The sequence below is a fragment of the Cryptomeria japonica genome, chromosome 3 (genome assembly GCF_030272615.1).
Source record: "Cryptomeria japonica chromosome 3, Sugi_1.0, whole genome shotgun sequence".
Lineage (NCBI taxonomy): Eukaryota > Viridiplantae > Streptophyta > Pinopsida > Cupressales > Cupressaceae > Cryptomeria > Cryptomeria japonica.
In genome coordinates, this window is record NC_081407.1 from 4,550,353 (window position 1) to 4,575,205 (window position 24,853).

Sequence of the window (24,853 nt, forward strand, 5' to 3'; positions counted from 1 at the left end):
TTCACACATCATTGGTTAGACATGCCATGTATACCCTCCCTTATAAGTTGGCCAAAAAAAATATTTTTCACAAAGATGTCAAATTTTAGACAACTAATAATTTCAAATGTTCTATTCTCAATTTTTTTTACCCCATTTACAAATGCAAAGGAATAATAATAATAATTTATTTGCATAAAAAGGTTCCTTGGCATTTTTTTTTCTCTATAAATCAAGTTTTTCTCCCTTGATAGCATTTCATGTAGAATATAGCTCAAACATTCCACCAATAATACAAAAGCGAACATAAATCTTTACTAGAACACTTAAGGTCGTATATTTCATGTACTCGGCCAAGCATGCCATATGTAAACTTTTTACAAAGAACTATACACTTATCCATAGAAGTTGATTAACCAAAATACCTTTCAATCTTTAATACCATACACCACTTTGAATTATTAATCAAATTACAAATGTTTTGTTTAGTAAATAATTTAACCCAACTACAAATGCAAAGGACTAATTATCCTCTATTATTTGTATAAAAAGGATCCATAACATCTCTCGCCGTGTATAAGCTCTTGTTTTGTCCTGTCACCAATTACAAGTAATAATGCTATGTCAACGTAGTAAATGGATATAAAATATTAAATTTAATAAGCATATCAATAAGTCCATTTAACTAAACTTCATCATTCACTAAAATATTTATGCAAACTACAAGCTTTAAAAAAAAATCGAATTTCATAAGCGTCACAAGATTTCCTTTTAACTTGTTCACAATTCAAATGAACATTTTTCCCCAATTTCAAAGAAATACTACTTCGTTCATTGAGAATCTTTCCTTCATCTTTCATCGTTGATGAGTGAGACAATCTCAATTTACAGAAGTATCAAATCAGTCAAAAACAATAGATTTATATAGATTTATTTTCATTAAGTATTATAAGATTACATTGTATTGTTTTAATTAGAGGCTAATTTCAACCATTCATTCATTCATTCAACCATTCCTAGTTATCTAGTTATATAAGACATTGGTTTATTATGTCACCTTGTTTTGAAGCTATTTTCTCCAATTAAAATCATTATGATTATATTTCTCTAATTTGCTACTAAAATTATAAAGTGGCTTTTCATATCATTTTTTCATTTTGGTATTCCCTATCATCAAATCAAATCACTACCACTTAACATATACTTCTCTAATTGGGTTTAGACTATAGGGCCGATAGAATGCACCCTCCCATAGAGTATTTGTATGTGTTGACTTATAAACCATGGGGCCAGTACATTCTATCTAAATATTTAATTGATTTGAACGCATGCTGACATGTTCAATACAACAGAACAGATGTAATGATTTTGACCCATTAAATATAACAATCATCTTAATGGATAATCAGCATCAAGAACAACCCGATAAGTTTCATATATTCTGCCAAACGATATTTTTTAATCCTAAATGATACCTACAAATTTTAGAACGCCAAAAAAATCAAAATAAGTTCATTGTACAATTAATTATCAAATATGTAGTTACTGAAGTGCTTCAATATGAAGGTTGATATAAGTTAACGAAAATAAATTACATTTTATTTTATCCTAAAACAAGCACACTGAAATTTTATCATGCCAGAGTTAGAATCTCAAATAGCATAACTAATTGAGCTAAAACTGACCTAAGGAATAATGGAGCAAAGGGTGCTGGAAAAAATAAAGATGACATGAGATTTGGATAACAAGAACCGTAAATTCATATATGTTTCAACGCCTGTGCTGGCTTTTGGTTAAGGCAATCTAAACTAATAAGATATTCCCTATCAGCACTGTCAATATTCTAATACAACTTTGCTCATTCAATATGTATCACCTCAACCAGATTTTAGCTATGTTAGTCATTGTTTCTAGACTTATAGTAGATACCGCGGCTACTAGATATTAGCTAAAAAGATAGCAATCGCAGACATTATGGATGGTTTTGTCACTTGCATCTCCCCTTGACATTTGGAAATCTTCAAAGTGGGAACCCCTCAACCATGCTGACAATCAAACACCTACTATTCCCGTGGGTATGCTTTGTAATTTATTTTTTTATCTACGCAAATTTCTAGCAGAAATATTATCTTGTAAGAGAACCACTAATTCTTATGGAAAGGGAAGCTTATATCACATCAAGCCATTTCTTGCATTATAGATATGAAACAAACAAACCAAAAAAACTAAAATTTCTTAAAATACAATGCGCTGCATTTGCAATGACAATCTTCCTTTTATGCATAGGAATTTTTAGCATTTTATCCTAAGAGGAATCGTGAAAAAAATGAGACATCTCCAAACCGTTTATTCCATTAGAGCAGATTGAGAAAATGGATTTGCAAACTTGTGAAGATAGCAGTGGTCATGACAGAGAGTTCCCATGGGATGTCATGCATGGACCTGGGTACTACCACTGTTGAAATATACATATGCAGGAGATTACTTCGCACACATAATGTATGGTCTTGAGCATGTGTTATCAAAGTTCTCTAACATACTAGTTCACGATAGAGAGGAGTAGTTTCAATTCATTCTCTTCGGTACAGAAAAGAGATTTGCCTTTGTTGAACGAAGTGATCAGGTTGTGTGCAGCGATTCAGATGATCTTTCGGAGCAGTATGAAGGATGCAAAGATTGGTTTCAACCATCGGTTATGACAGAAACAAATTCATAAACTATGAATGGCTTGTTTTGAGGTGATACAATTTGTATGAACAAGACTTTGAACCAGTTATGTAATGCAGCATTTAACAAATAACGGTTAATAGTCTGTCAATGGTGCGATTACAATATCCACCAACAAAAGAAGCAATCTAAACACAAACAATGAATGTATTAAGGAAAACTATTGCAGTTATTAAGAACATATTCTGGAAATATTGGCCATCTTATTTACAACCATCTTATGTAAGAAGACAAAATCGACTAGATGGAGAAATAAGTGAACATTAAAATAAAGGAGTATTGAGTATTGGTATCCAGCTAACGACATCGCCATGTGAACATTATATCAGTGACTATGTTAAAGACATAAAATATCATCTTAAAGGGTCGATGTTAAAGAACGACGACTTGAGCAGAGTCGATGTGAAAAAATTTCTTATGATGGCAGATCGAAGTAGAGTTCACAACAATGATTATATCGAATCAGTTCTGCAAACCGCTTCAAACAGAAACAAATTTAACATCAAAGCCAATATTATTAAGACTCTAGATTTCATGAAAGAGTTTTAAGTTCCGCTTCAAGCTTTCTTGGCCAAATTGAAAATTGCAGGTGTATCATGTCTATCAAAAAAGATGGCAAGGTTTATTTTTGAAGTCTCCAGAATGTTGCCCGACTTGAATATTATGACAGCGACTTAATAATCATTGCTTATATTTTATATTTGTAAAATGCAGCAATATTAATTAAAAATCAGACTAAGTACAATGAGGACAGGTAAGCAAGAATAATTGCCACATCATTCGATAAAGAAAAGTCAACATTTGCAATGATACGATTAGTAAGGATGCAATTACTAAGACAGTGATTAAGATAAAGGCTTATTAATTAATCTTCAGAAGAGATGTGATCTATTTATAAGTGTGTTTCTTCATTTTGATTCTTGAAGAGGTACAATCTTTAGAATTAAAAGAAAATATAAAAAGTGATTGCAATTTGAGAGAAGAGAGAGCTGTGTGGAGATAAATATTAAAGAATATATTGTAGAGTGTAGTGAATGAAAAAATAAAAGAAATATCACATCTACTGGTGCAGGAGCACCGACTCGGCATTTTTGGTCTAAGTGTGGTTTAAGAGTTTTAGAGGTTTTTGATTTATTTTTTGTTTGAATAAAGGTCCATGATGACCGTTTTGTATTTATCTCTAATATGTTTCTTGTAGGGTCTGTTTTGGAATATAAAGATGCTCAATCGGTTGTAACTGGAACGCCATTTCTTGTAAGGTCTGTTTTGGAATATAAAGATGCTCAATCGGTTGTAACTGGAACGCCAACAGCCATGGTATGAGTGTTGGTGTACAGAATTTGAAGTCTATATATGCCTCGAAAGCTATGAGGCAGGTTGTTGTCGAATGTTTCGTTGCTGCAAGAAGACTGAAGGAAGAAGGAATAAAGACTTTTCATTTTCTGCTGCTCTACTCAGTGTTTTCTGAATTTCTTTTCTGTTTTTATTGCTCGGCCTGTAGGGTCTTGCTCTGTAGAAGTATTTCAGATTCTGTTAGTGATGATATGATTTAACCTGTTCTTGCATTTGTCTGAAGTTCGGGTAGTAAGGAAGATAGAAGCTTGTCATTTCTGCGACAGGAAGTGTTTGAACCCAAGTGGTTTGTGAGGTTGAGAGTTTAAGATGTGAATGTCCACCATTCCACCTTGTTGTAAGATATAACCAGGTGGAATGGGTAATGTTAAGGTAGGTTTCATGATAGTTTTGTGTTCTGCAGCTGAGGATGGAGAGGGGTTTGTCTCCCTTCAAAACTTAACCTAGCATCTTTGTGTGCTAGGTAAGGAAGATTACTGCTGACAATTAAGTCAGAAGACCCTGTGAGAAAGGTTAGGTGAATGGTGAGAGATAGTTTTCCACCCTCTGTTGCATCATCTACACATTCAAGATCTGTACATGATAATAGAAAGATCATCAAGTCAGATATAAAGAGGAATTGAAGGCAGACTTTTGTGTATGAGTAGATTGAAGCAGACTTCTGAAAAGGGTTTGTGCAAGGTAAAAGATGAATATGTATATAAAAGATGTGTATATGCAGATATAAGAGAGGAACATGTGCAGATTTAAAAGATGTATGCAGATATAGAAGAGAAATATATGAAAATATATAAGGGGAATTTATGCAGATATAAAGGAGATGTATATGTAAATATAAGAATATGCAGATGTGAAAGTAGGAAGGAGAGTATATGTAGATTTTAAGGAGAAAGAGGAGAATGATGAAGGAAATTAGATGTCCATCACCTTTTGTTATAGCAACATTGTCAAGGTGGAAATTCAGATGTATGTGAAGTGGGTTGGCGCTCACAAACAGGGGTTGGTGCCTGTAGTAGGTTGGTACCTACGAAACATTGTAAAAGAAGAAACATATAAAAGCAATAATTTGGGTTTCCATATAAAACCTTGTGTTATTGTGTTCTTATGTGCATGGTTCTTGGAATTTGGTGAATAATACTTGTGCTCTTCACTTGGATATATTGGTCAAGATTTTCGACACCGTACTTTTATCTTGACCACTTTGAAGTACTCAGTAATGCTGGAATTCGAGGGATTCGTGTATATTTTTGCACACTTTCAGGTCATCCTATGGAAACATCAAACAACAAAATTTGTCACAGCATTTTCCATGTGTGTCTTTCTGAACCATATGTTCTGAGAATAAGTGATTTGCAAAGTGATTTCAGTAATTCCATTTTTTAGTTTCCACATTCTAGCAAGATGGTATGGAATGTCACCATAGGAACACTTCAAGATGGGTGTTTTGTTTGCATTCCTACCAAAATTGCAACATTAAATCACCAAATCCTTTGAAACATGTTCTCAGATTGTTACAAATCCAATGTAATTTGTCTAATTAGATCCAGTTGTTGCTCTTGGAAAACCTTAATGAAAGAGCAGTCACAAATTAGAGGCTGTATTGGTTCATTTTAGAACCTACGACACCAACAATGGACTTAATTCAACAGATCACTCTCAACAGTTGTCCCCTAACAATTGACGTCATCACTTTCATGTTTTGTAAAGTATTTGATTTGGGCACTGACACCTCATTAAAGTAGATGTTGTTGATCCTCTATAATTTTTTCGAATGACTGAATCCTGACATTTGCTTCCATTGTGAATGAAGCATTTTTCAAAACAACCAACCACCACTTTTATGAAGCACTTTGCACATCAACCTTTCCCTCTCATTGGCAGTTTCACATCAGCTTCAGCTTGTCACCTAGGAAATTGTTGTCAATAAGGAACAAACTTGTAATTTCTTCTCTCCTGTTACAAGTAAGCTTAAAAGGGGGTGTTGCTGTACTTGATATTTAGCCACACTTCTCTAGATTCAAAAAATAGATTCTTAAATATAATAATGTTTATTTATCCGTTAACGTAAAACCAAGTAAGCTACGTGACATGTACTTCACTATGGAAAACGCTATGGAAAACCCCTTATAAGTCTAGCTATATAGTTTGTTACAATTTATTCCAAATGTATTGCAAGATGTCAGAAATCAGCCATACTTTGACAATCCATAGGCTATCACGTAAGCTCCATATTTTAAAAAATATACAGCATTAAACTTACATAAGTATGGCTGTATACTTGTTAGAAATGCATTCCAAATGTATTGGAAGAAATCAGAAATCAGGCAGTACTTCAGCAATCCATAGGCTATCATATAAGTTCCATATATTGCAATACAGTGGATTCTTTGAGAAACCTCAAAGGAACATTACAACTTTTGCTTAAGCCAACCAATTACAATCAATATTCATATCAATAAATAATACCTAGTCTACAAACACCCAAAATTAATGTAATCTCGAATAGTTATATAACTTATATCCTTTCTCAGAAATTTAAAATATACATGAATCATTCCAGCATTACTTAGTATTTTCCACCCAAGAATTGCATCTCAAAGTGAAAGAAAACCAAGTTTACTTTAAAGTATTTGACACCCAAGACATGCATCTCAGAATGAAGAAAAAACAAAAAAGCTTACACACAAGCCACAAAAAACTTACCACCACCTTTCCCAACAAAAGATTTTTAAGAAAGAGCCTAGAATCAACTAGGTCTCATCAATCCTATTTGTTCAACTATTGGGTCACAATTTGATAGGATCATTAAAATGCAGCAGAGACCACCCTGTAACAAAGAAGAGTGACCCATAGATGACGCACTCACAGAGTACTCGGCAAGTTTCAAAAACTTGCCGAGTTTTTGAGCTCTGCGAGTTTTTCTGACTTTGAACTCGCAGCAAAAACTCAGGGAGTTTCTTTTAAAAACTCGGCTAGACTAAAAAAAGAGGCCCAAACATGTGAAATAATTTGGTCTCTCCGTTAGGATTCATATATGGAATATAACATTCAAGTATAAGAAAGATATTTATACTTTAGAGTTGAAAGTTTGAAACTATGAGTATGAATGATGAAATTTCAAATATGATGAAAGTTTGAAACTAGTTTTAGCTAGAGCTAGGAAGAGGAAGTTGTATTTACTTTTGGTTTTACAAAAACTATTTACTATTTTGCTTCCAGCCATCAGCATTTCTCACGAGGATGCGATTTTGTAGACACTTTGCATTTAAATATATCTAGAATCAGCTTGTTTCTTTTGTGTTATCATTTATTGACACATTTGATGCATCTTCTCATTAAATTTTGCAAAAAAATGCATTTTTATTAAAATTAAGCGTGTTTTTACGTTGCCGAGTTTTTCGCCAAGTTTTTCCAAGTTTTCCCCGAGTTTTCGCCGAGTTTTTTTCTCAAGGGCTTGACGAGTCGAGCCGAGTCACGAGTAGTTCAGCTATGGAAGAGTCATATGTCCATAAAGAATAAGAATTAAACTGCTGCAACCTGAGACATATGAAGCCATACTCTATTTATAAACAAAAATAAGCTCAAGGCAAATGGTCTCCTATATTTCTAGGAAGATATTCACATGACAAATCTGATATGTAATCAATCCAGGAATTAAATTGGGTCTAGACATACCAGCAGGTCACACACTAGACATACCAGAAAATTAAAAATCATATTTGAGTCCTTGAAAAATTTGACCATGTTGCTTTTATAATTTCAGCTACCTTCAATACGGAAAGGGGAGACAGGATCTAATATCATCTTGGTTGCTTCCAAATTTCTGACACGTTTTCCTGCATCAAGCCACCTGCAGCCTGCGTTTTTAAAGAAATCCCTTTTATTCCAACATTACTCCCCTTTCTGCATGATGGAACCTTTAGAATGGCAGCCATTTTTCACTTTCTTGTAAAATGAGCTCATCCTTAAAATGTTAGGCAACCCCACTTTTTTATGAGAACGCTTCTAAAGTCGTATGGCAGCTTATTTCAATAAAGATAAGGACCATATAAAAAATTTAAGATGTGACTCCTATAAAGTTGTCACTTGGTGAACTTCAAAGTTGTGAATTTTACATGTTTACTTCCAAGTGGGCCCACACTCGAGATCATTTCTCCGTAAGAATAATTTGATCTTAGCTTTAATTAGAATCCATAACTCATGGGAACTTTATCGGATAAATTTATTTTGAAACATATCACCTTGGGGACAAAAGCCCACCTTGTCAAACCACACGTTAGCAGCCAACTGAGCATCTTCTAACATCCTTTGATCCCTCCTTTTTCAAGTTATGCATATCACACATGCACCTTAAAATCCAATGGTGTGGAAAGCCTCTTAGTTTCAAAATCAAACTCCTAGCCAATCTTACATTCCTCAGGCTGACACAAAAAAAAAATTATTTAAGAATTGTGAGGGCTGTTCATCTTGGATTAGACGAACGGACCTCACAAACATCTTATGACACATCAAATTCCATCTTCTTTCTCCCAAGGACTGTTAGATCTTGATGGATGGACAATAGCTATTAGTTCTAACTTCTAATTGCTAGCTTCTTTGTTTCTTGCCATTTGCACGCATTCATTGCCCAATGCAGCAAAGATAAATTCAGCACTCCAAGAGTGTGGCATCCCTATTATCTTTGCACAACACTCCATCAATGCTAGACCAGATGCTGTCACATTGTGCTGACTTGAGTCTAGACCTTTGCCTCTCATTTTGTACACCATCCCTTTGCCTATGTAAAGTGCTTGAATTGTTCTCCTTCTGCACTGGGTTGATCCCTACCTATGCAAAGGCCCCCAACCAAAATGTGCTTAGCATTTGTCTTGCTTTGAGGCTTGTTGAACTTGAGTTTGATCAGCTTTGGAACTCCTCCAGATGTACACCATTCAAGCTCCATCTTGGACTTCCATCTAGCGAGCTGCACAAGCTTACCCTTCATAATTTACACAGCTTTCTATAATTTATGTGTCATGAAGCTACTTATATGCCTGTGCAACATTTTGAAGTATATGTGTTTGCATCAATCACTAAGATGCTGCATCATATTTTATGGAAGCACCTTTCTATTGAATTGTGCCTTTGTTTAAAGATGATGTGCATGGATTTGATTAAATCTGCCCCACCATCCTGTGATAGATTGCATCAACACCTCCTGCCATCATGATTATTATGGCTGTGCAATAGTGCATAGTTTGATTGCCTTGTGTGTGCATGGAACAACACATCATGCTGGAGTCAACAAAACATTGGGTTCAGGAGACATTTGCGCATGAAAGGTATACAAAAATACAAAAACACAAAGTCTCACAAAAATTGTGACGTATAACCACTTCGTCCACAATGAATAGTGAATTAACTTGCAATAAGAAAAACATTTGACCACAGACTATGTATATTGCCCAACTGTAAATGAAAAAAACTTTCGGGTCCACCAATGAGAGTACATAACCAACAAATGCAGGACACCTCTATAATATGATCCATGTTTAGCTTGGATCCACAATATTAAGCCCCATAGACTTATTATAAGAACATCCAGATTAAACATGGTTTCAGGAATTTATCCTCCTCCACCCCATTATAATTCAATAAGCTTTTGAGGATCAAGGGGTCTATGGAGGCAAAACATAGAACCTGGATGTTCATTAAGCTTTGGGGGAACAAGGGGACTATAGAGGCAAAACTTAAAATCTGGATGTAAAAAACCTAAGAGGACCCCACATATAGCAGACTTGGGCCTTGAACAAATATAGATGTGAAATCAGAATGTGAATGACTACGTTGCAAGAAAAAGAAAGTGTGGCTCCAAAGACAAAGATTTCATGACTTTAAAATGATGAAGCTCGCATATTTAAGGCCTTCAGTTGATCACAAACTAAAGGGAGGATCGATCCTAGGGAAATCACAAATATCAAAAGAAGGGAAATCAAGACACGAGAATAACAAAAAACTAGACACTCAACTAGGAATAATGTTAGGACTAATACAAAATCATGCTCATAGTTCACAAATGACAAACTGAGATAGGCCTCTTTTAGGCCACCTATTAAACGCAAAGCAAAAATGATGATTGAGCAAGGACCAAAAATAGGGTGCAATTGTAATGAGAGCGAAAAGTTTTGCAACTTGAAGAGCATAAACAACAAATGGATAGGAAGTAACCATATTCTACAAAACCCCATTTCAAATGCCATTTCTATGGATGTATAGGCTCCCCCATATCAGCAACTTAGGCCATTATTCTTATCCTCTCAATAAAATTTTCACTATATATCTAAAAAGATATGTTCCATGCAATTTCCTAAGGGGACGGGTTTTAGAAATAGGAAGACAAAAGGCCTAAATTTGGAGACATTAGGGGGTCAATGGCAAGGGGTGGCAAGGTTGCAAAGGGATCTCACAAATACATATAGTACTTGAAAAACATGTTATAGAAAAATCAATATCCCACAATTCTACTTGGAGAGAACTCCCTCAAACATCTCACCACTATCACTCAAGGCTCAAGGACACTTCAATGACGACCCCTTGGTTTGGTCCAGCTTAGGGACTCTAAGAGATCCAAGGGACTTCGAGGAGTCTCCCAAAATGCGCAAGCGTCCCCCATGTTAAGAAAAAATATAAATATTTTTTTTAAATCAAGTGTTTCTGATCTGCATCCCTCAAACTTTAAACCTAACGGTCATGGGCTCCACCCAAACTCTAAGCACTCACAAAAAACATATAAATAGAGACATCTACCTACTAAGCCTCATTTCAAATCACATCTAAGTTTCAAAATTGGTAAGGACATGGTGTTGCAAAAAAAAAAGTGATGAAATTGTGAAAATGAGGTTCAGCATGAAGGTTTGAGTGATTTTGAAGGCCTTAATTTGCACATAGTGGCAAGAGTTCCCCTCAAACCTGCCTTGCATTGCAATAGGGAATGTGCCAAGCACACTACCCCTTAACTCCACTCAAGGCTCTACCCCTAGACCCCCACAAAAGGCATCACCCCTTCACCTTACTAGGGACTCAACCCCTAAACCTCCATCCAACATTGTCAATGTTCAATGCAATCATTGCAATGCTTTTAACGTTTAATGGTTTAAACTTTAGTATTATTCTAAATTACATTTGTAATTCTTATACTTATTCCAACCTAAGTTATCGGGTTCATTACCCGGAACCCAAATACCAATCTAGGATCGACCCGGGTCCAGGTGCGCGTACGGGGTCCAATTCGTACATTTAAAAAATTGCCATGTTACTTTATAGCTTTATTCCATTTATAAATATATCTTTATTCGCTATGTAACATGGTTGCCATTAATAATGTATTCAATTGCATATAAGCTTAAAGGACAATTATATTGTGATATTTATGAGAGCAACAAGAAGGTTTATATATATTGAATGATTTTATATAAAAAAAATTACAAACTCTAAACTCAATACGAACCATAAATTCATTGATTATTATACATATTGTTATTATTTAATATAATATATTATACAATATAATACAATGAAGATGAAGAAGTTGATCAGCAAGAACATGATCATGAAGAACAAAAAGTAGCAACAGTAAGAAATGGTCACAAAAAAGAGCATAGTAATGAAGATAAGATATATTATATTATATTGTATATTAATATATATAATATTATTACATAATAGAATATGTGTATATATTAACATTTTATATTGTTTTTGTACTAACAAACCCAAAACCCATTTCAAATTGTCATCCAAGCAAACTGGGTTGTACATTAATATATACAATATTATTATATAATAAAATATATATTTTATATATTATATAATATAATAATATAATATAACGTTATATATATATATATATATATATATATATACATTGTTTTTGTACTAACAAAAACAAAACCTGTTTCAAAATTGTCATCTGAGCAAAACTAGGTTCTCCAACCCAAATCCGAACCAACAACTTAGATTCAAACCACAAGAAGGGAATATTTTTGGGATACCATGCAAAAGCAAAAGGATGTCTCTATAGCATCCCTCTTATTGCAAACATTAGGCGGATGCCCTAGACTTCTCGAAGTTTCTCAACTATCTAAGTCATTTCTCGAAGTACTAGATTGGGTTAAGTTTCACAAATTCAATCAAAAAAAAAAGGAGTTGGGTTCATCCATACAAAAACATATTAAAACCAAAAATTTGTAGCAACAATTAATTTCAAAATACTACACACATAATCATATATTGTGTAATGAACAAAACCACCATTAAAATTAAAAACATTACAATGCGTCAAAATTAAATTTCATGATATATATTATATATTATATATTAAAATTTAAAAATAATGGCAAGCATCCACAATCAACCATTAATGATCGGGCATCATCATATGGGTCTTCAAGTACATCATTGTCGCCATCCATATTAGATGTAGGTATTGCTAAATTCGAAGAAACACAAAGAGTGCCTCTAAAACTAGCACTTGCATTCTCATGTTTGCTAGGTGACTCATCTTCAACATCAATATGCAACAACATGTGAAGTTGAAGCATCCAAGTCAATATGCTCTAGCTAGACATCCCACTTCCTTGCATCCCCTTGTAGCCACTTTATTTGTGTGAAAAGAGCAAGTTTGAATGTACATACACTAAGGCCTTTGCCTTATTTGAGTGTAGTCAATTGTGCATTACTGAGTGGATAGAGTATGTGATCCAACTCCTCTCAGATGTAAATGAACTAGCAACCTATTAACACAAATTAGAGAGTGAAGAGTTTGCAATAAAATTTTGATTGCAAGAAGTTGTGCAGGTGTGAATGATTTGATTTTTTTTATAAAGCTTACAATAAAATTGACTACAAGATGTAAATTTTGATTGCAAGAAGTTGTGCAGGTGTGAATGATTTAAATTTTTTTATAAAGCTTAAAATAAAATTTTGACTACAAGATGTCATAGGTGTGTGAATGATTTGCCATGAAAGTACCACCATACAAAATCCATGAACTCAACTCAATCCCCTGGATCCAAATGTTAGTATCAACAAACAATCTGTAGAGTGTTGCCTAGTACACTTGATCATATCCTCATACGGCTAATTGTTGTGTATCTCGTGATCATTTGTAAGCTGCAGATCATAAGCAATTGAATCCTCTTTCTTTTCTATCCTTTCTTCAATGGTAACTTTTGAGTTTTCTTTTGCCTTCAGCTCTTTACTTTTCTCAATCATTTCAATTTCTCCACAAGCATCAACTGCCTCTTGACGAGGCACAATTTGATCTTCTTTTGACTCTGATTGAATTAAGTGGTGGTGTTATGGTTGGCTCTTGTTCAAGCTAAAGATTAGACAACAGGAGAGGGGATCTTCATTCCTCAAGATCCTCTATTTAAAAAAGGTTGAATTGATTTGCAGCCTACTACTTATCTACTTTTTCTTGCAAATTAACATATATCATAACTTGCGATATGGGGGTGGCTACACCATTCTGTCCTAGGCAAGCTTTAATGACTAGTCCAAGGATGTGTCACAAATGGCCTTTCAATAAAGTGTATGAGCTTGAATACCTAACATCACACTCGCTACAAATCCAACCATAACACCACCACTTGGAAGTAGTTTGTAGCATATCATGATATTTCCAAAGGGGAGAGTTTGAACCTGTTTTGAAGCACAACAAATTTGAAGAATTGAAACAAATGAAAACAAAATAGTATAAATACAACTTAACTCATTATGTGTTATTGATTCACTAAAGAGTAAAAACAGAACAAAGCAATAGAGTCCATTATTAAAAAAATTAGGAAAAACGAAAACCGAAAACTTGAAAAAACTACCTCTTTTGCAAAAAAACCTCCTCTACAATCTGCTTGGCGATAAATAGGCTCTTGCAAATGCATAGGAATAGTAAACCCACCACTTTAGAACATTGACTGATCAATCTTCAACTCTATTAATGCCATGGCAAGCAAGAATAAAAGTTCAACGAGAATGAATGATCATTTTGTTTTGCATTCACAATAATAGAAATGACTTTGTTTTTGTATTTAAAATGTGTATTTGGATCCATTTTTACAGTTTCGGTGGGGTGGGTGGGGCGGGTGGGGGACCACTTTTGGCTTTTTGGTCAAAGTTGAAAGTCAAAAAATTAAGAGAAAATATAAAACATTATCAAATTTGCCTCCTAGGTGTGAAAGGCTGCCAAAAAAATTGTGGATTCACTTGAGTACATCCTAAACAGACACACAAGCCTAGGGTAGGGCATTGGAAAGCCCACAACCCCCAAGTCACACCAGCACTGATAGGCCCCAAAGCCCAAACTAGTAACATAGCTTTGACCAAACAGACAACATGACAACATGAACAAATGGTTGCATATGGTATTAAATTATTAAAACAGTTCTTACAGTTTTAGTTTATTTGGAAGCACACTCTTATTTAAAGGAACTTGGTGTTCAAATATTTCTTAATTTATACACCATTAACACCCAAGAGTAGAGAAAAAGGCGCATAAAAGGAGTTGGGGCATATTATCCAATTTTCATAAATGTTTGAGAGTTCTTCCCGACTACTGTAAGGAGTTTTAAAAAAAAATTAACCCACAAGAAAACCACGAAGGAAATAAATTAAGAAATTCAAGAATTGTAATATTTTTGTCTTCAATTGCACAACCCTCATCATATAGACCATTTACATACTCTAGCTTCACTATGAGTTCTATGAAGAATGAAAATTTGATCAAAAATAAAGAGAACTTAGTGTTGGCAAAAACATAGTAATTAAATTATGCAAAATAGCATGCACCAAGAAGGTCCACATGTCAAAAAGGCCTTGACTTGAACTTGGTGAAAAGGGCTCCACCCCTCAACCCTATGATTTGGACTTGGTGACAATGGCTCTACCGCTCAAGCCTACCTTGTATCATGACAAACGTGCAACCCCCAAACCCTACAAGGGTTGGGGTTGTCCCTCAACCCCTACTCTACTTTCAATTATTAACACAAATTGCCCCTCAATCCCTATAGGAGTTCTATGCCCAAACCCTAACTCTATTCTAAATTCAAACATTTATATTTATAAACCGTTGCACTTTTTGCAATTTTGAATATATATGCATTGCTAACCATTGTCCCCTCACCATCATCAAATTTGGGTCCCTAATCCCCCATCTCCAGTCCTCGAAACCCTATGGAATATTTCTTTTTATTTTGGAAGATTTAATTTAGGCAAAGGCTAATACATAACAATTTTATTTAGTCTTGCAACGATTTTGTTGACTTTTCAATACCCCATACAGCACAAATCTTTTTTTAATCAGGTGGAGCACCTCTTTAATAAAACACTAAGTTTTTAAACACGTGAATAAAGCTAAATCAAAACAAAATTCAAGCACATGCACATAATTTAAACCGTTACATTTAATCAAATATCTAGAGATCTAAAATTTGAGATCACCAATATTTATTTTAAAAGCAACATGATTATAACACTGCAAAATGCATGGTAATATAAATTACCAAGACTTTGCAATTACAAAAAAACTGATTTTGTAAAATAGGCTGAATTGAGAATAGTAAATTATAAAACCAAAAACTGAACACTATGAATGCAGAAAAGCAATTAATTCTATGGCATTTGTCAAAAAATAAGTTTATTTCAAAAGCAGGCATATGCGGGGGACACAAATGGCTGAACAAACAAATTCCTTTGAGAAACAGAAATATAATGGTTCGTCAATGAATAGAGAAACCTCACACGTACCACACAAGCATGTGCGAAATTTCAAAGAACAAAGTTTCCAAACACAACAGCTGCTATTCCTTTACAACCATTACACCCCTAACAAAGTGATTCATGAAGTAAAAAAAAATGTTTTTGGTGTCTGAAGTTGTTCCACTTCAAGCAAAAGTTAATGCCTTGTGAACTTAAAAGTAATTATTTCTACTCATCTTGTGGTCATGATGTACATAGATTCATATTTTAGCACATACATTTCACATTAAATTCAGTTGCACAAAAGATCTAGTCTTTACATAAACCCTTTTAAAATAACTATGCGCAATGAAAGGTAATGTAAATTTCTAAATGTTCAATTTCAAAACAGAAAGGTAATACAAATTTCTAAATGTTCAATTTCAAAACAATTATGTACCAGACACTGTACTAAGGAAAGCTACTTATAACAGTAGGACAGGTACTTATGAATGCAGGAAAGCAGTATATCAATAACCTAAAAAAATGGCTTTGATTAAAAATAAAATAATAATGGCTCAAGAAACCTTACATGCGACACAAGCAAGTGTGGAATTCAGGAGAAAAAAGTTCACAACCACAAGGCTTCATTTCTTTTCCATCCACTACATCCCTAAGTGACTCGTGAAGCAAAAAATTGGAGCACTGTTGGTATCCATTGCATTCTGAAATAAAGTATATAATAATCAGAAAAAACTGAAATGAAAGGTTTGATGTTTTATGAATACAAAAAGTGAAATTTATAATTATAAAATATATTATTTTCATAATGTACAGAAATTCATATTTTAGCATTATACATTTTCATTCCACAAAAGAACCTAGTCTTATATGAGCAATTTTAATATGACGATGCATAATAAATGCTAATTTAAGTTAGCAACAGTTTCAAAGTTCAATAAAAGGACTCTGTACCATACACCATATTAAGAGCAATTGATTATAAAATATAATAGCTAGAGCAAATAATTATGAATTCAGCAAAGCAGTAAGTTCTATAAAAAAATTGTTGTAAACTTCCTTTTAGAAACAGCAATACTATATATCATGAATGACTCGAGAGACCTTACATACCACAAAAGCATGTGTGATCTTTGAGAAAACAAAGTCCACAACCATAATAGCTGCATTTCCTTTTAAATGTTCATCCAATACACCCCTAAGCAAGTGATTTGTGAAGCAGAATACTGGAATGCTTTTGGTATCCGAAGTCCCTCCCATTGCATTCTGAGTTTTAAAAACACAGTAATCAGTAAAACCTGGTAACGAAGGTAGCTGCAATATGCAATCAAAAAGTAAATTGTAGTACCACATTATTATAATGATGTACAGTTATTTTAGCATATATAAATTTCCAAGCTAGGTTGAATTCTGCACAACTTTTGAGTCCTAAATAAATCATTTTGTCTACAAATCAGCACAGTAATTTCAGGTGCGTAAGTTCTCTCATGTTCAACATCCAATCTTATTTAATACCCTCAAGAAAAAAACATTTGTATAAGTGCACAGATCACAACAAATTCACACCTTTCTAACATAGATAATGAGTTTCTGGCAATAGTTAGTTACTTGAAACAAAAAAGCAAACATTATCCAGTGTCCCTCATCCTCTATCCAAGTTCTTGAATTTGGAATTGAGTTGTGCGTCTTCTCAATCTTGAATAAACTCAGCTTAATGCTAGAAACAAAAACACATCTTTCTCCATTCTTTTCCTGTCAGCTGTAAGTTCTAGAGAACAAAGCAGGCTTCAGTAATTTCACCATCTAAGTTCCAGCACTCAACACAATAGCCAAACTTCACATTCTTTGGAATATTATAGTTTAATCAGAAATTTACATATCCAAGATATCACAATTTCTTGGATTGTTGATGTACTGGAGTATGATAATATTTCCATGAATGAAATAGAGTGAACCATTCACAGAACCTGTGCAAACTCAATCCAAGTGGCATGTGAATTTCTTCATTTACGTCATTCAGTCATCTCATTATCCAGATTCCATATAGAACTGTTTATTTTCTACATAGCAAAATTCAAATACTTGCAGCTTTGGATGTGGCTACACAAAATATACTCTATTTGAAGTCGACATTATTATTACAGTCCACTTGTTATAAACAGGCATCCTTGTAAAAAGTGCCATTTATCTTTTTTTCTGTCATCTGCAAATAATAATAAAGATCCTTCCAAAACCCATAGTTTTAATGAAGTCTTCACTATTGTCCAAATCTAGTGCAACCATCACCCTTAAATTGTCCACATCCTAGCAGATTTAAGTCACAGAAGTGCACTTTGAAAAACTGAATGTTGTAAACAAGGAGCATCTCTTCCTTGCAAGCAGAAGTTATATTCAGCAGTCCATTGGCATGCTATAAAAACCTTCATTAAGACAATAGATTTTCTTATTATACAATGATTTTAGCAATCAATACATCCAAAGCTTGCAGCCTTCAGGAGTTTAAGCTCTGAAACTAAATAATGTTGACCACATACACGACATTACTAGTGATATCCTAAAGTAATGTGGTTAGTTACTGATTCCTTGAAGCTTGCAGTCAATATTGTCAAAAAAAAAATGAGTTTAAGGCCTTGGATTTTTTCTTTCTACTTGACCCCACAACTAAGATCTCTTCTGTTAATTCAAAGTGCTCATATTAAAGAGACATTCTGATAAGAGTTGTAGTGCGTTTTCAGATTTACCCTCTGGATCTAATCCTTCTCATTTATCATTTCTATTGTCAGTTGGAACCATACTTCGAAGTAAACAAGGAACATACCAATCTTGCTTGTGGTCAAAAAACAGTGCAAATCCAAAGAGAATATTTCAGAACAAATACCCGCATCAGTTGTGGTATCTCAGCTAAAGGTGCCCTAGAGGCATTTTTTGTTTCCTTGACAAATTTAATATGTTGCCAAATCTGAAAAATTCAATCTCATCCGAAGGCCAAAAAATGGGAGATATAGAATCTACAAAAAAATTCAAAGAAATCTCCGAAGCTATAGAATCTACAAAAAGATTCAAAGAAATCTCCAAAGCAATTGAAAAATCAGAACCACGACAGATTTGGTAACAATGCTTACTGTTCTTGTCTCAATTTATATGCCTGTTTGTACTTGTGCAATCTGATTTTCAAATATTTGTTGGATTGTATAAATACATCTGCAGTTTTATTTTTTGGTAACAAGCTCGATATCAAACACACTGAATAGTCTAATCAGTATGTGAGTTCTAAAAAATGTTATTTGAGCATAAATACAACTGCAGTTTGATATTTGAGTTATAAGCTCTATATCAAACACACTGAATAGTCTAATCAGTGTATCAGTTATAAAAAATTCTGTTTGCAAAGCAAATGCCTAATTCAAAAGTATAAGTCACTTCAATGTTCCTTTTGGCTTTATCAAACATCTTTTGCTACAAGCTTATTATTCCTGTCCCATGTGCCCATATTCTTCCTTGCACTCTTAATTTCTGATACAAATATTCTAGCATCCCAATAATTCATCAACCAATACCCTCGTTCACAAGAACATACAACATTGTCAACCATCCTGCTGGAGTTGACCAAGTATTAAATGTAGATAAATTAAATTGTTTGGTAAACTGAACTGTAAAATCCAACAAAAATCCAATTTCATCGAAACTAAATTCACTAATTATACCTTGCTAAGCCCTTGGGTAGAAATACAAAAGAACATTCCACCATCTAAATACAAAGCCCTAGTCCTTCACAGAACCTCTAAAAGCAATCCTTCAGACTGAGTGCACTTATGGTCAAAAACATAAAAAACACTGTCAATGATGACAGAATTCTACTAAAAGAAAAAAATTCAAATTATTAGCATGTCACAACAGCTAATTACATTAAGTCTAGTTTAAAAAGCCAACAAACTACTGCCGTACCTTTGGAAAATTGAATCAACAAAACCAAATCATTGTAGGGACAGTTGTAAGATGATAAGCACTTACAAGGGTTGAAAGGAAGCTACGCACATTCTCCTGCAGGCTTCTACACAGTAACTCCATGACTGTCAACCAAAGGCAATGATGATTTTGCCGCTGTAATGCTCTGGCATCTCTCTTGCTCTGGCCATGATCCGCTTCTACTTCATATTGCTTTATGACTCGTTTTCAGTTTACCCCACTGTTCTGACTCAAAATCAAGGATGTACACTGTTATACTCAATAATTGAACTTACTCTCTCAAATGTTGCCCCAAACTGTTATTTGTTTGGCTAACTTGCATACAATGCACTGGAAACTCAGTAGCCCATTGCCAAAAAATGTATTTTTTTGGAGATGTGCTCAATGCAAATCAGATCCAGATATCCTACGGGAGGCTTATATACCTTGACCCATATAATGAAAAAGAACATAGTCGTGGTTCCTCTTGCTAGCAGTTAAAAACACTAATTCAAGTGAGTTGCTTAAAGATGTTTTTTAAGGAACAAGATTCTTTTCATCATTGGAAGTTCTTCAATTGGACTCATGAAATTCACCTGCTCCTCATTATTTATTCCTTTCCTTGAAAACCTTGCTGAATTTGAACATCAGTGTGAGCTGAGAATAAGCAGAGGGCTGATGATTGTGAATCTGAAGTGTCTCACAACATTATCTCTAGCATCAAGCATCACATTTCAGTATAATGGTTTGAAAATTTCATCTGCATCTCACTGAATTCCTATAAACCAGAGCCACTGTAAAGAAGACACATAAGATTGGAGAATCTGAAAGCTGGTACCAATTTGAAGAAGCCAGCAACATTACAGGCTGTCAACAGATTAAAATTCTCTAGTTGAATTGCAGCAACGTCTTCTTGGTAGACAATTTTCTAGTGATCCAGATTCCACAGGAACATGTAACTTTATACTAAATTTCTTGTCACAGAAGTTTTGTACTTCACAGAACCCTTTTGAATGGAAATGCTCATCATAAAGAAGTTACAAAAGTGAAGAATAAAACATTGGATAAAAACAGTTCCTAACTATTGACGCTAGGCACATCCTAAATATCCGTAGATCATAAAAGTCACCCCCAAAAAGTTTCCCAAGTTTCATAGCACGACCAAGTTGCACAGCACCGATATAATCCACCTTTAATGATGAGGATTAGCAAAAGCATTGCTGTATTAGCATATGATGCACCTAGGTGTTGAATTTACAAATAATTATCCACATGGAATACATAAGAGTGTGAATAGGCAAAACAACAGTTGCTTCACACTAGAATTGTTATATAACAAAGAACTGTATCAGGAGAATTCAAATTCGATGATGGAGATGGGCCATATCTTGTAATGGTAGAACTAGATAATGCCAATGTCCTAGACGCATGGTCATACCATGCAACAATTCTGGGTATTGGCTCCACTTCATATAATACACAATAATGACATAGACAAAAGAGCTGCAACAGAATAAGACGTATCCAGCATTAGACAAGTACTAATAACAAATCAGGAAAAGAACCTTCACTGCTGAATGCTTATGGATTTCATCCGTGGTTTTTGGTGTTCAACTTCAAAATTACATACATACACAACTTCTATATTAAAGGTATACAAAGAAATGAGAGAAGATTTAACTTCTTGTTATTGTCTACCCTCACACTTCCAGCTCATGTTTGATTTTAAATGATGAACCAAGAATTCAAAAGATAACTTCTTTGATTCTCTCTCTTACTCAAGCTTCTATTTCGTATTTTGACAACCGGAACCAAAATAACATTCAAATGCAGGATGTCATGAAGACAAATGGATAAATCACAAAAAGAGCAATTATATTTAAGGTTTCCAACCATGGGAAACCAGTTCACCAACTGAATATGTGACTCAACTGCCTATGATAGATAGTGAGGGATTATCAAGCCAATGATGCGATAGCAAAGCTAACTCTGAATCAAAAGAGTAGGTATATACTCAACCTGCCTAACCTCACATTATTTCTATTGTTTGATATGCTAATAAATGTAATGGCATAGGCACCATGTTCCAACTAGTGGAAGGTCTCCAAACAGAGAATCCGAAGTTGAATTAGAACATTAATGCAGTAGTCTATGGTTGTCAAAGTTCGAGTCTACCACAACTGTATATCAGTAAGACTATTTCCATATCACAAACGGTACTGAAAAAATCTATGTTAAGTGCCTGCTGCCACCAAAGACATAGTAGAGATGTCTTACACTCATTTCAAGTATGGAGAAAACAACTATTTTGCTTTGGCAAAAAGGAATGGATATGAAAGTGGTTGAGCATAGCAGCTCAGCCTCAGCTCCTCACCACCAGATGCAGTAAAGCAACTACCAACATTGACGAGCTATAAGATGTCCAAGCATTATAATGCTAACCATTATTAGACACGAGGTAATTGTTGATGAGATTATCAAAATGGGGGATGCCAATTATGAGACTGATTCTAAGGTCACTATTTCTTCAGATCCCCCAAGCTGTTATCATCTTTTGTAAAATAAAGATTGTTAGGAATCAAATATAGTTTCAAAACATACAAGGAGATGTATAAAGTGAAACAGATACAATATTAAGTTTCATTTCAAGACTAACTTCCATGGCTATATTGAATACACCATAAGCTTGTAATAATCCATAGAAACAATTAAATTTTCTGCCACAAATACTACGTGTCATCTTAGTCATAGAGAGCACTCATCCTCTCTCTGTGGCATTCTATGATAATTGCTTAAACTCTTGTGGCCAACCACAGCTGACTTTCCAATGCTCAACTTCTATACTGCAAGCACCAAGTGCTAGATTTGATGGCATAGGATAAGGAATTAACATATATCATTACCTAGTAACAAGGATAATGCATATCCATTTCAATAGAAAGCTGTTAAGGATGGTAATCAATGTCAACTGAAACCATGTACTCTAAAGCTTACAGATGAGAATCTACCAAAATGGTAGAATTACTGCATCATGTAGTCACAAATCGTATATTGATCAAAAAAAATGAATATGCTATTAGATAATCTGTAATAAGGATTTCAATTACAACTAGCATCACAAAGTTGCTGCTATCATTCCGACCATGGTTACTTGCTAAAATTATGTTGTCATCTCCAATGCCCAACAAACTCCTAACAGTTTCAAAAGACAACAAGTTACTATGATCTCATATTTTGATACTTCCTCTACCCCAACAGAATCAAATTCTCACCATGTATAAGTTGAATGAATCCAAACATGGAAGCTCACAAACTAAGCTCAACCACATAGCATGAAATCACCGTAGTTGATAATTAGTCTATGTTAGCATTTGTAGTCCAACACAATCACTAACATGGTGTTCTTCAGAAAAACTACTGTGTTCCTGCAAAAATCTTCATTTACAGAAAACATAATCATGTTATTTGCAAATTGAAAAATAAGCTTGAATAATGGGAGAGAAATTCTACATCCTGAAATTCCCATATCACTGATTCTAATCTGATCTAGCCTGTAATATTTTAGCTTAAAATATAACTAGAGTTGGGCCCGGCTCAGAAACTCGTTGAAACTCTATTTATAGTTCACTCCCCAGTCAGACTAGAATGACTGGAAAGACCAGTTGATTCTCATAAACGTGGCAAGAAATCTCACAATTAGAAATGAAATGTGACTGATGATGAAACATGCTCATAAGTCATCCACCAGCAAAAAGTATAAACTAATACAATGAAACCATTGTTAAACCGACAAACCAATATCGTCAGAATTCACGATGAGTAGCTACATTGTTAAACCACCAAACCAATATCGTCAGAATTCATGATGAGTAGCTAAGGCAGTCTGGTAATGAAATAAGCTTTGAACAGCTGTGTAGCTGACCCATCCCAGATGACCTGATCTGAAGAGGAGAGCAAAAGCATGCCAGAAATAAATTATTTGAAAAAAATAAAACAACATTTTCAATCTCTTCAAATAGTTGATCTAACTTCTGCCTTCCACAACTTTTAAACACAAGTTACTCCTGAAATGTTCTCTCATGCAATAGTTCATATAGAGTTGAAAAAAGAATGGTGCTTGCGACCAAAAGATACCAGGAAATATTATTGGCATCTTGAATATTACATATAGTTCATACAATACCCCATCATTAAGAGCATAATCATTACCCCATCATTAAGAGCATAATCATTCAAAGGATGGCTAATCATTCAAAGGATGGCTACCATCGACTCCCAAAAAACTCTACTTTGTTGAGCTTTCACAAATCTGACATTGCACAAACAATTAATATATCAAGTTTTTTCATTCATCACTTCTTCAAGAAACCTCACAATGGAAAATCTAGTTCCTTGACACCATTTACTTCAGTTATCGTATTCTTTTAAACCAGTTGCATTACCCATAATCATATCACCAGTTGCATTATCCATAATCATATCACCAGTTACAATGCAACAGAATTTACATGAATCAAGCTGAAACCTTATTTATCTTCAATCACAACCATAAGCTAACCTATATAGCTCATAATTCTGAATGTAAATTAAAATATGAGGACTTTAAACTTAACAAGTTCCCAATATGTATAGACCTTAGTCTTACCTAGCAACGCACCAGAATTTACTTGACACCATTCAGTTCAGTTATTGTCATTTTTAGAACCAGTTGCTTTATCCATATCACCAGTTACAATGCAACAAAATTTAGAGGAATCAATCTGAAACCATATTCATCTTCAAACACACCCATAAGCTAACCTGTATAGCTCCTACTCCTAAATATAAATTAAAATTTGGGGACTTCAAACTAAACAACTTCCCAATACGTATAGAGACCCCAATCTTACCTAAAACAAGACAATGAAATGTGTTATAATCCCACAAAAAGACTCCTCAGGCACATGAATATTCCACCATGTAAATATGAAACTCGGAACATCTGGTATCTGCAAAGGCGTTCACAGTACATCCCATCATCAATGCAAATGATTGACTGCCAAATAAGATTGTGCTCAAGGTCTTAAACGTGTACAGTACACATCAGATGTTTATAAGGTGTATCACAAGTTACCCT

The 24,853-nt window shown here is 34.3% G+C and overlaps 1 long non-coding RNA gene across 1 annotated transcript; it reads right to left on the reverse strand.

Annotated features, from left to right (window-relative positions):
• Window positions 1-292: 292 nt before the first annotated feature.
• On the reverse strand, window positions 293-24,614 carry LOC131051905 (uncharacterized). Its single transcript, XR_009107234.2, has 4 exons — window positions 19,804-24,614; window positions 16,906-17,058; window positions 16,364-16,496; window positions 293-573 (listed from the first exon to the last, which is right to left on the reverse strand). It is a non-coding gene; the product is annotated as an uncharacterized LOC131051905 (long non-coding RNA).
• Between the last annotated feature and the right edge of the window lie 239 nt (window positions 24,615-24,853).